At 38.0% G+C, this 14052-nt stretch overlaps 1 protein-coding gene across 2 annotated transcripts in view; it reads left to right on the plus strand.

Annotated features, from left to right (window-relative positions):
• The window catches only part of LOC122537333 (probable basic-leucine zipper transcription factor Q), a 197139-nt gene that overhangs the window by 141259 nt on the left and 41828 nt on the right, over positions 1-14052 (plus strand). The window lies entirely within an intron of this gene.

Here is a 14052-nt window from a genome sequence, read left to right on the forward strand (position 1 = left end):
GGCGCGCGTGACGTTTTTATTCTCTTTACGCGTGCGGATTCTCGCCATTTTCTGACCTGCCGCGCGAAAACTGAATTTTCCCGTAGTACGTGTGTAGTTACGAGCGGCAGGAGAAAAAATAAGAAAAAAAAAAAAAATGCCCGTCGCAGCGGTGAAAGAGAAATACCTCGCGAGGGAATTTGGCCAATCCCAAATCCAAATTCCGATTATTTGAAACTTCGCGATTCTGCCCGGGGATTTCAATAGTGTCCTCTCTCCTATTTCTCCGTATATTTTTTACAACTGTAGGAGATATAAAGAGACTATGGTTTTTCTACTCGTGTTCGTTACTGTGAAGAATTCGTCTTGTAGAACTAACGTAGAATTAACGTAGAATATGTTTAGCATGAGTAGAATAGAGTGGAAACTTGTTTCGTACGTTAAATACTGCGGGAGGAGCCACACTTTCAACATCTTCAGGTTTCTCGTGAGTGCATAAAAATTCGCGGTATAATGATACTTGAGCAACTTTAACCGACACGAAGCATCTTTGTACGTAAACGAAAGAAGTAATTCAGACTGACGACGTTGCCAATGTTGTCCCAATCGACGAGGAGATATATACTTTTCTAGATAATTATCATTTTATATGTGTTAGTCAGTCAATTTGCCATCTCCTCAGCTTCTAACGCGCGTACGACATTCACGACTGTTCACAAATATTCGTCTGTCATATTCCTTCAGAAAACTTCGACGTTTGCTACACATCATCGAAATTTCTCTTCGCCGCTAACGGTTATCACCTCGGAACACTTGGAATAAAGCAGAAAACCGCTTTTAATCTAATTAAGCCGCGTAATTTATGGACGACCGTGGAATGCCGGGAATTTCATTAAGGCGGTATCGGCAGTCGTCGCGGCATGTAGCGAATGAAGTGGAGTCTTTCTAAAACTCTACGGAGGGCACGGGACGAAACAAGACGCGTTGACGACGCGTTGAATAAAAAGAGGAGAAAGAGGAGGTGGAGGATGAAGAGAAACGAGAGAACGAGAAGTAGGCTCGGTTCCGCGTTGTCGAATATAATTTGAAATGAAAATCCTGCCGCGGCGTTTCTATTTTTCGTCTCGTCTCGTCTCGTCTCGTTTCACGATTTTCGGATGGAGAAACCGCCGCGTATCCCTCCCGCGAAGACGTTCAAATATTTCTTGATGTATTTCCGGGCCGATACACCACAATCAGGTAGAGATTCCTTACCCTCCTCCGGCGCGAGGGAATATCAAATGCCTTTCTCGCCAACTTGACGGATCGAGTCGTAAAAATTTCCGTGCGAGACTCGCGTTTCTCCCCCCTCCCTTTCTTCTTTTCTTTTCTTTTTACCTTTATTAAACGGGAGAAGAGAAAGGAAACCTGGGGAAGAAGGAATAAAAATTCCCAGTCGCTGGGCGATAGGAGAAAATTCGAGGTTTTATCACACGACTTTTTCGCGACTAACTTTCTCATATTCTACGACTTAAGAAACGCGGGCGAAAAGAGAAGAGAAAGAAAAGGGAATTAATCTTTTCTATCGTGGATCTATCTCCGCGGGGAATATAAATACGTAAAAAAACTCGCGTAACTTGTTTTCCCGTGCAAACTTCTCCGCTCTTGCGTTTCAAATTTAACTCTTCCCCCGTTTTGCTCGCGATCTTTCAAATCTCACCCGCAGAATCTCACGCGCGATTTCTTTCGTTTGCTGACCAATTTCTGACGCGTTTCCCCTCGTGCTCGACGTTCTCCTTTTACGTTTCTCCTCTTTACGAAAGAGACTCGCCGACTCGGAAGGAGACGACGCGGGTTCGATACGTTTCTGCGAATTTCAATACGACATTTGGCGATGGTGGACGCGGAATTACGAAGACCTAGATGGATCCCGACGTTATCGTTTCTCGTCTATTGCCCGGATGCTTCCGAAAAGCATCGAAATGCGCAGTTGCTGAAAAGCCAAAGACTTCTCGGATCATTCGAGAAAAAATTTCACGGTCTATTGGAACGTTCGCCATCCTGTTCTCTCATTGTACTGTTTCCACGATTTTCCGAGCGCGTTTGAAACAAACTTCGGTATTGCAAATTCTCGTATGAAACATATTAATAATCATGACTGGATTGAGATGCCAAAAATATTACAACGCGCAACGTATTACAATGAAAGTAGAAGCTTTTAATTATTTGTAAATTCGTGTAATTTATATATATATATATAAATTGATCATCGTTGATAGGCACATATTTACAATCTCAAGAGTCTCTAACACTATGGCGATCGATTTCTTTTTAGAAATAGAACTGGAATTATTGAAAACATTTTTGTTCAGTTTCAATTGTTCACAGATTAATTTACTGCGATCTGTCGTTAGTTTAAAACTGTTTAGATCGATTTTAGTATTTCTAATGTTGAAACGGAAAATGGTACTGGCAATATAGATACAATTTAAATCAGAAATTTTGATAAAATAGAAAATTCATAATAGAACAAACCGCATAAAACTTTTATTTGTATATTTTACGAAAAATCACTCAGATGTTAGTTTCAACGTTAACATTGAGATGAAATTGCTAACTTTAAAAAGTTCCTTATCATTTCGCTATAATCTGCAGATTAATCTACAAATTGGTACACGCTGCAACCTTCCGGCGTATAACTAAAAAAGTTGAATTTAGAAAAGCATAATGTTATGTCTTCGAGTTCCGTGTTAATTTCTCGCGATCAGTTGAAAATTCAGATCGTTGATCGCGTTGATCGGTATGTTTAAAACGATCGAAGATTAGGACTAGAAGGGTCACGAGTAAAATAAAATCGGTAGACGCGGGGAGAGATACTTCCCTTACGAGAGCAGCAGCTTACCTCATTATAATGGATCTCATTATTTTTATCGCCGGGACATATATCTGTACGAACTCGAAATTGCCTTCAGCTTCTTTCACGATGTTTCTCGCGGGCCCTCGTGTTCGCTTAAGCAATCTACATGCAAAAATTCTGGCTGTCTCGTGTCATCCTCCATTCCCGGACACCATCTGGGTCTCCCTTCTAATTTTTCTCGAACATTACCGAACGTGACTGATAGCGCGATTTTACTGCAACGTGCATTCTATTTTTTTTCTTGATTTTTTTCTCTGACTCGAATGCAAAACTTGTGCCGTTTCATGCTTCAATTTCTGTCAGTCACCGTTACCTTCCTCTGTCCATTGCCCAACTTTTTCAGTGCCATCTTTGCTATAGTTTTCGTAGCTTGGATTAAAAATGTTCTTGATAAACTTTTCATAGATTTTGAATCTACTCGTTTCTGTTATTAACAAAGTAGCGTGTAATTGAACTCCTCGAAATTGATAAAGTATATGATCTCATCAATAGACATTTCTACTGGGTTTTTATCAAAAAGACACTAGTTGGGTACATAAAATGTACCTGTACTTATAAATGTAATTGTAAATAAGATTATAGAAATAAAAGAATACTACAACTGAACGATACGGGGGACAGCTCATCAAAACACACTCTGACTTTCCACTCGTCCCAGTAATTTTTATTTAAACGAACTTTAAACAAAGTGACACGATGTACGATTATAGTTAGTTGGTAGAGCTGTTCGATCGTATCGGAAACATTCTGCCGAATTTATCACACGTAGACACGGTTAGATTATACGAATTGCACTGGAAAATATTCAATGTGGCGATATGTAGGTATCACCTCGCATAATGTAGATATTACGTCAATGTGTGCTTAGGTATTCTACGATTGGAAACCGGAAAGAACGATTATCGGTAAGCGTTAATGAAACGTTGAATTTTTAACGCGTCTCGCCAAGTATGGAAAGGAGGGGAAAACGACGAGCGTGGATGCATTTTGAAATATTCGGTGACCCGTATAATGGCATGATTACGGAATTGTAAAATTATATTTGTACTGGTGGCTCGATACTCATTGTGCCGGCCGTTGTGAAATTACATATTTGTGTGCGCTGTGTATGCAATGGGGAAAGCGCGTGTGCACGCGCGCTCGTTCATTTGCGTATCGCCGGCGCTGCGCGTTCAGTCGTCTTGTTTGCTATTTCCTCGCGTTGGGGAAATTACGGTCGCTCCAATTGTCCAAGAATTTTGCAAACAGGGTTGTACGTTTGTTGAAACCGATCGAGCGAATTTATTGTTTGTTCTTGAGAGAAATTCAGCGAGATAATATCGAAACTGAATTTTTAGTCGCTTCGTAAGATCGCAAATCAGAGTGCAAAGGAATGCGTCAAACGAGGTGATTAATTTGCCTTAGCGTGTTTGGCTTCTCTCCAGCGTTTTTCGAAAGTTATTCGAAAATTATTCGAGGAGTTTTCAAATAAGACTGTACGTTAGGATTGTAAGTATTGCTTCATAAAAATTGTAGATATAACTAACCTTAGTTCAGAGAATCATCATTTAATCGAACATCAGGTGAAATTTTAAAAAAATCGATTCCTATAAAAAGTAAAAAAAGAAAAAGGCTGTTTACATTCAAGCTACGTTTCTCAAATTGTAAGTACGACATTGAAAGAACGTGCAGCAGGAAAACCGGGTACGATTAGTTATGTTAGCCAGGAATGTAGTGAACAGCTACAAAGGGTCTTGATTAAAACGTTTAGCATAACAATGTTATCGGTCCACCAACCTATGGACCGCCGGCGTGCGGTATAAATATAGACGTTTTTAATAAACGCGGCTAATTTAATGCACACGCGATTCCTGCGAAAAATCACTGCAATTATGGACCATGAATTGGTCTGTATTTCATCGTGAATTATACACACTACTTACGGAAAATTTACAATTCAAAATCTCACTATCGGGGATATTGTAAATTTTAAATTACAATTTAACGACTTCGCGATTGCAGTTGATCTTCTTGCCGTGAATTAGATTAAAATGTTTTGAGAATCTCAGATTATCTGTAGTACGATATTTAGTTTCAGCTCCAGTATAGATTTAGAGAGTAAATTCGGAAATTCCAAAAATTATAGAACTTGTAGGGATATATAAATTATACGTACATTTTCTTTCGGAAATCCACTCTAAGAGGATAAAATTAATCTCTAAATATCTTCCTTTTTTTCAGTTATAACATCTGTCTCGATTACACACGTACGCGTATTAATATTGTTATAAACTAGATAAATATAATAATATTAAATTGTAATTTCGGGCAAATATGATTCTACTGAAATCCCATTAAATTCAAACATAGAAAAATGCCACACCACAGAAACCCAAAGACAGAAATACGGAATCAACGCAAACATAAACCTGACTTCTCAAAATGACATACAAAAAGTATTAAAATATCTCAAAAACATAACTACACACATATCTAACCACCGTCGTCGTTAATGACCTCGCTGTCGATGCGACATTAAAGAAAAATAGAAGAAGAAAAAGAAGAATAATATTAAATATCAAACTTGTGCGAGATAATTGTACCAGCGTCGTGAAAATCACTTTGATTTGTGGACAAGAGTATACGTATAATTCCCAAAATTTCATAATTTGTTAAATTTCCAAAGTTGAGCTCCTCCCCTCGTCGGTATTCCCACAGTCAATAATTATCCGCCGTAGACATTAAAAAAAAAAGTATAGAAAAAAAGAAAAGAAAATTCATCACCGGTGAAAGAACATAGTAGATCATTGGTTCTCCCGGACAGATCAAGTCACTTGAAATTGAATTGCAGCCGTCCCGGGAATAACGTGAAACCACGGATAGAACTCCGTGGCATTTTGAAAAGAGCACCGGGGTCGACCAGACGACTTCTTCGCCAGGGATCGAAGGTTGCATGATAGAGACGAGCATGGTAGGAGAACGTTTCGTGGGGCCATTTCTGTGCCTCGTTATTGGTGCTTTGACCTACAGGCGAGCGCGACGTACTATGCTTACGGGTCCGTGCACGAAATGAGGAGGATCCTTGGGAACAACGTTTAGCCCGGCGAGATACGATCGAAGTTTAGCCAGGTTTCGGTACCAGACGGTCCGACGTGGTACCATTCGAGACGAAAGAAGCGGCCTTGCTACCGTTTCGATACTCGACATTACCGATATCACAGACATTAATTTCGATGTATTGCGGTAGATCTTTTCCTTGTTTAGGGCACGTTCGGGCTTTAATTTCAGAATAACATCATTTTCTCTTCGTTAATTTAAACGAATTCCCCTTCGAATCATTAAGCGCGCGTTGCGATTTTCTTCTCGACCTTCTGACATTTCATTGCTATTGATTAATATACTGCTGCTACTTTATGAAATATTTAACGTCGAAATTTTATGTACGCTATACTATTATTCCCATTCATGTTATATTATATTATTTTAATGTTTCAAATGAAAAAGGAACGTGGTAGATTTCGTAGATAATATTAGAAAACCGATTGAAACGAATAATTTTGAAGATCACTCGGTCACTGAAAATAAACGAAATAAACGAAATTTTCATTGCGATTCGTGATCGTGTCAACGGAGAACGAAAAAACAAAGGCAAGAATGCCCAAAAGAGGCAGATTGTTCATGCTCGAGTAACGATTTTTTGAATTATCGTTCGGCGAGATTGAACGAAACATCGAGCGATGAATAATGGCATTATTGTCCGCAAATGTAACTGAACGTAACACGTTAACGCTCGAATGCGCAACACACGTTCGGTACATGTCCATCTGCGAAACAACGATGGAGATGTAACGTGCGCGACAATCGATTTGGCAATGAGCCTCGTGACTCCACGTATATACACGCCAGTTACCACGGACTGCATTGTTTTGTCATACGTCCAGATATCCGGCAGCCAAAGTAACAGCGGTGATCGTTAGGAGATCGTTCGTGGTACTCTAATCGCGTTCCAGTCGGAATTTACGAACACTGTGCTATTGCTCGTGATACCGCCGGATCGTTGAATACCATCGTCGAAGATGATCGTTCCTAATGGAGGGGGAATTTCTAAATGAAATCGCGTTTTCTTATTTCGTTACATGAAACGTTGATGTTGCACAGTTTCGTCGATGCGACTTTAAAGCAGAAAATGTTACGAGTTGCATATATTGCTCGTGATCGTTAAATTGAAAATTATTCTCGGTGATCTCTGAACGAAGTTACTTAATAGTCGGGCGAAAAAAATTACAGATGCAGCATCTAAATTAAAGAATGATAGTAATTTTAACTGATTTTCAGCATGAAATATAAAGAGTATAAAAATGTATAGAACCTAGACGTAGGTTTGCCTTTATTATAGCACATATTTTCTCAGTCAAAATTCACGTTGTGCGGTCGTTGAATTCTCATTAATATCATTAATATCGAAAATGGATCTCCCGGATTTTGTTTCGAATAAAAATCGTGTTTTCTCACTTCTCGTCACACGTAATGTTTCGCAGCTTGCAACAACTCGCGACTTTGAGCAAAGAATGCAACTGAAATAAAGAAATAAAGAAATAAAGAAATAAGGTTTTTGAAATAAAGAAACGAAACGAACGGACAAAATTGAAGGTACGAATCGCTTGGCATTCCTTCGTCTGTTTGGCAATCGTATTAGAGCAATAAATGAACGGCAATATTTCTTTTATCGGGCCGACGTGAATTGACGTTACGCTTGAGCCGGACACCTCATCCGATATTGATTAATCGCGAGTCCATATTCCGCGGGGTGGATTATCGCACTTGCCCTCTGTTGACGGCAGTTTATCTTGGACAATTTCGTCAGGCTTGAATAATTTATCGGAAACGGATATTCGCTGGTTCGCGGGTCGTTTTTCATATCGGGATTGTAGGGAAACGGAATCGAAGACAAGACGAGGGGCCTTTGTGAAGCAGTGGCATTTTGTTGCGCAAAAGGCGCGTTGGCCATTGTCATGTAAATGGAAAATATTACGAATTAAACGACTGACAGTATGAATGTAGTTCGCGTAATATTCTTTCTTCTTTTTTCTCTTTTGCCACAGCTTTTATTGTTCATATTTAACTGGTACGGTTCGTCGAATCGTTGCAATCTACGTACCAGCGGAGCATAAAATCGCTGATACGTAATTTATTCACACTTTTAATCCCCTACGTATTGGGGATTAACGTATAACGAATATTAAAGGAGTTTTGAATAATCGGCTGAGCGAATTTTTCTAATAGTTTGATAATTCATCGCTTTTTATCGCTGACGTTAAATGCACTTGAAACATGAAAGCAAACTGTTTCTGAAACTAGCAAAATTAAACGGTACTTTATAACAGTGAATTTATAAAAATATAATATTAATGTATAAAGTATATAATATAGATATATTTTATTGTGAATAATGTAATTGTTGCACAATGGAAAAATTATCATCTACAATAAATATTGTATTAAATAAAAAAAGAGTTCCAAGATCTTTGAAAGCGAAAGCGTTCCCTTTAAAGTCGAAACTTGCTGACGAAAAATACGAGTGCAGATTCGGAAAGATCGTGTTTAAAAAACATACGAGCAACAAGAACGTCTGCACTTTCCTTTAAAATTAAAAGTAAATACAGTCCGTCGAATATCAACTGGAATATTATCGGCGTACGACAATATTGCTCGGCGGTTGTAGATGCAGGCTGTGCTCGTCGGTTAATTCTACTAATGAAAATTTTAATATGCCATTCGATTGCGACCGAGCTTCATAATTTATACGTTACATCACGCGCCACAGCGCAGACGAGATTCATTAAATCATTAAGCACGATAACGCTTCGAATGAAATGAATTTCAGATGCGAACAGGCCTGGTGTATGCCACTCGTGGCACTTTAACATGCAAAATTCATGCAGAAAGATGTTCGTTAGCCGGCGAATTTTTATTTTCGATATTTCCACCAGCATCGGTATCACACGGCGTCGAAAATTCTTAATTAACGTTCTTTGATCCGAGAAACCAACAAAATTCAATGTAACCTCAAAGAAACCCTTCTCTTAATAACAAAGCAGAGTCAATCATTAGAGGTTAGGATAAGCATATTAGTATAATAGTTTTAAAGTCATTGATTGTTTCATATTACTTTCTTAAATTTTTTTGATATCTGATAAGATGATGAGATACGATGATCTGACAGAATATGTGTAATTTTTCACGTCAACCTCTCTTTCAGTATATGTATTAAAAACAGTCAATTACATATTTATGTATGAAATTTACATATTTATGTATCCGTCGAATTTCAAATAGAACAGCTTCAAACGATTTTGAAAAAGGATTTTGTATTTTAATTAATTTCTTAGTATTTTATTTTAAATTGAAAACGCGATCTTACGAAAATCTGTATACAATTGTGTGCGGTTTATTCTGATTGTTACTATAACAATAAGAAGAATACATTTTGTACCCATATAATTATATACATATGTAGCAGAAAAATGTAGTAGATTTTTTGTTTCTATTCATTTATATTTTCCAGCAAACAGCATCCTCGTTTTTCCAAAATCTGTACAACTTTGACTAGCATTAATGCCTATGAAATATTTAAAATTCCTATTTCTTTTCGAATAATCCATTTGAAATTTCACAGATACATATATATATATATATATATACGGAAAGGAAAGAGGAGTCGTGGAAATTTATTTGAATATTTCGAACGATCGTGCTGGCAATTCGAAGATGAAGTGGCCAACACGACCAAATTAGCCAACGAGAGCGCATATTTCTTTGGTGAACGGAAGAGTGTACATTATACATGAAACATGCGGCAAGTTCGTTAGCTATGCTTGTTTCCCTCCTGTGAAATATACGACGCCTCTGTTCGTAGATGTGTGTAGCATATGCGTAACGTTCAAGTTGGGTTTAGACTACAAACTCGGTTCGCCGTTGCACAACGTGCTTTGTGATCGTCAACTCGCGTAACCTTATCGTTGTACCATTAAAATAGCCAACGGATCCCAATTCGATCGAATTCAAACGCGGAGTGTTTCCATGAAACGAGCCGTAGTATTGAAACGATATAGACTTGGGAGATAAGGAAAAAATTTCATCGAACAAAATTAAAAGGTTTTCGAATCCATTGCAGACGCTGTTTATATTATAATTTATATTGTGTATATAATAATGTAATTTATATTGTAATTTATAATAAATTATAATATAAACATTTCATGTTTATATTATGTCACAATTTATATTGTGTCATGATTGATCGTCACAATCTTTTTTATTAAATGGAACTGTACATTTTTTTTTATATGATCAGTCAAAAAGGTATTAAAACACATGGATTGAAAATTGATTGGTTTCAAATGAAATTTTTTCCTGCTTCCAATCATTTCGGAGCTGTAGCTTGCCTTAGAATGTCTCGTGTATTGTCATTGAAAATGTATGTCATTCTTCGGTAAACTTGCGTCGAGACGAGCATTCTTTGCGTAACGCGTTCGTTAAAAACGTAGGTTCGCAATTTCGTGGAACTCGTGTTCTGTCGTAGTAAACCGGTCGAATGGAAAAGAAGATGCTTGAATTTGCGCAAGCATCGAGGATTTCTATCCGAGGGTAATCTGAAAACTAAAGTATCCAAAGATAGTTGGGAATTTCAAGATCGTATCGAGAATCTTGCCAACTTCTGACCCTCGAACCCTTCGGAAACCTTCGAAACATTCGAAATCACTTGGAATCTTTGCATCCCCGGCGAAATCCGCCACTAACCTCCATAATCTTTGGATCACCTCGGGCGGCTGCTTGGAAATTTGTTGAAAATTCAAAACTCCGCCGTGACTCTTCGAAACACGGTAGAATATCCAATGAAATTTTCACCATCCATGTTCTACTTTCTCGCTGCTCGATCATGCGGTGGGAAGTTTTTATGATTCCTCGTAGAGTACCGATAAAATTTGTCGGGTTTCAAACGTTTTCGTCCTATGTTTAAGCTCGTACTCGATCGTCAATGAAAGTTCTCTTCGCGATTCTTTCGAGTAACGTACAATATCCATAAAATGTATCAAGTTTTAAGCATTTCCATATCTTTTCGAACTTTTATTTTCTTTCACTCCATCGTCGACGAAAGTTCACGTGATTCTTTGAAATATCGTCGAATATCCATAAAAGTGCCAGACTTTATATAAACTTCTACTCAGTCATCAATAAAGGTTCTCGTGAATCTCGAGTATCCACATAAAACGCATCAAACTTTGCATGTATATTGTCACGTCTTTCGAACTACCTTTGCACTCGATCGTTAATAGAATTCCTCGTCCACGAGATTCGTGATAATTATTCGAAATTATTCTCTGTGCGAACTCTCGATCAAATCGTGTCCTATTAGCTGAATAATAGATAAAAAAAAATTAAACTTACAATTAATCTTTCCTTCACGTAGAGGGTGATTCTTAAATGTATGCTCATAGTTCACGCGATGAATCTTAAAAATCATACGAACTTAGTACATTCTATGTGTTTTAGTTTCGATAATTGAGAAAAATGTTCAGTGCGTTCGTCTTGTACCTGGACACAACTGCTCGAAAGTACCAAGTATTTTTGGAATAGTCTCAGATCCGTTCTGAATCCTTTCTCAGCAGATCGTGCACACGATTCACCTTAAATGAACGCACAATAGATTTCAAATTGCGCAAGAGATAAAGGTTGACTGGATCGAGTTTCGTCTCCAACTCTTCTACATCGATGGATGTTCTTCTTAAAATTAGATAAAGTTCAGGCTTTATCGCTACGATGTCCGATAGTACGCGCTTGAGACGCAACATCGTACGAATCTCTCATTTCTCGTGCATTTTCTTCGAAAATTACGTGTGCAATAGCGATTGCATCGCGCAAAGTACACACATTTCGTCAAAATTCAGAGAAGCTGTGAGAAATCGAATGACGAAAATTACTCGCGCGTACGAGGTTTTCACGAAATTATATTCAAAGTTGTTCCTCGGGCCGAGTGTTTCGGAATCGAGAAATCGGGTGGAGAGCGTCGTTGCGCCGAGTGATATTTAATCGGTCGGCGTTCACAGAGCTGCCGAACTAATTAAATAGGCCGCGAAGCGGGTAGTAATATAACGCGTTACGAGTGCGGCCGCGTCGAGGACACGCCGGTATGCAATGATGTTAGCGACGCAATAAAATGTCAGCCATCGGCTGGTATGCGTGAACAATGGAATGGCCTGGCCACTCGAATACTCCCGATATATTTCAGCGTCGAGAGAACCGGCCAACCCTCCTCCTCCCGGTCAAACGGCGAATCGTCGACGATCGAATTACGTTAACGGTGACGAGCGAAATATCCTCGAATCGAGGAGTCGTTACGGGCAACCTGTTCGACGACCGCGTTGTTTGACAGTGAGGAGATGCTCGACGTGGAGCATCTCCCTCGTCTCTGCCTCGATTTCCATAATGGTATCAAGCACGTCACTTTAATTTGCAATTTTTATCGCGGCGTATATACGCGCGATAGGTTCGTTTGGATCCGCGAGAAAGGATTTTCTGTTTCATCGAGTTGGTGCGCGTGCATCAAACGGGAATGTTGTTCCCTCAAATGGGACAATTTCGAGTGTGAGTTCAATTTTTCGACGACTACGGCTACGGAGGAAATTATACATCGAGTATCGGAATTTACGAAGGAAATTTTTAATAAATGTATCGTGAGAGAAAGTTTAGAGTAATTTATTAGGTTGGTGCGGAATAAGCTGAACGTCGCTCGCAGTTGGAGGGTTGAAATGAAATATCGTGAAGGCCGAAATTAAACTACGATCGCTCGAATTGAAACATCATTCGTGTCCATTTATTTTCCTTTGATTTCTCTGTAGGAAGTTGAGAAATTTAGAGATATCAGGTCGGCCAAAAAGTAACTGCGTTTTTTTTTTTCTAATGTATAGACGTATATTTATAACTAACTTTGTTTTAACTAACTGCAGATCCATTCTTTAATCTGGTAGCTGATTGTTCAAACTTGTTTTTTCCAAAAAGGAAATGCAAATGGTTTCGTTTGGCGTCAATTTCAGAACAGAAAGTCAAAAACTGTAAAAATAGTTGCTGTTTAATTTTATTAAGATAGTTCAATAGCGTTATCGGCATTATTCGACCGCGTCTAGACTCGATTAATCGCGTAACCTAGTCAAAAAGTACTTTATTTCATAGTTCCATTAAAACTTCTCGTAACTCGGGCTAATTCGATCGTTTATATTTTCAAAGTCGACGCTCTACTCTTCGCGAAGGCATCGTCGACATCGGAGAAGAACTTTCTTTAAACTTTGAACTCCTATGTCTTTGAAACTGATCGTCTGAAACTTCGGTGTATGTTTAAAATCGGCACGGATCTCAGATACTTTATTTCGCGATATTAACATTACATAGACTGTGCAATTTTTATGCATTTATTGGAAATTTCAGAGATACAAAATTACACAGAACGCGTATAACGCGAATGAAAAAAAAAAAAACATACAAAATATTCGCGGCATAGAGTTTCCAACAATGTTCTCCATCTTTTCGTAGAATAATTTTCGACCGAGATTTTATTTAATCGACTCTGGAAAGTATAATAATATTTTAAATATTGTAACAAGCCTTTCCGAAGCTAGATCAATCATTTACACTTTTTGTCACAGTTTCTCAAGTTCGTTAAATTCATTGCAATAATTATTGATTTTTCATTCCTCGGCAAATAAATGAATTACTTTCATCGATTTACTACAAGAAGATGGCAAAACTACGTAATTGTAATATTTCTTAATTGTCATAAATATTAAATATCATCTTTTTCCGCTTTTTAATTCACAGAGTTGATCACGAGTTGTGACTTCTGAAAATACTAAATTTCTTAATTGTCATAAATATATTCTTCTCATAATATTTCTTAATTGTCATAAATTTAAATATCATCATTTTCCGCTTTTTAATTCACAGAGTTGATCACGAGTTGTGACTTCTGAAAATACTAAATTTCTCGCGCGTAACAATTATTTACCTGTTTCACTGAGAATGTACTTATTCGCCACTCTCCTAAAATGATTTCATAATTATTTCTCGTACGTAACGACTGTTTGAACAAGACTTTGACTTTTGCGAACAACTCGAGCAAAAAAGGCTTGGCGAAGGATGTTTTA

This window comes from Frieseomelitta varia, unplaced genomic scaffold, assembly GCF_011392965.1.
Source record: "Frieseomelitta varia isolate USP_RPSP 00005682 unplaced genomic scaffold, Fvar_1.2 scaffold_903, whole genome shotgun sequence".
Classification (NCBI taxonomy): Eukaryota; Metazoa; Arthropoda; class Insecta; order Hymenoptera; family Apidae; genus Frieseomelitta; species Frieseomelitta varia.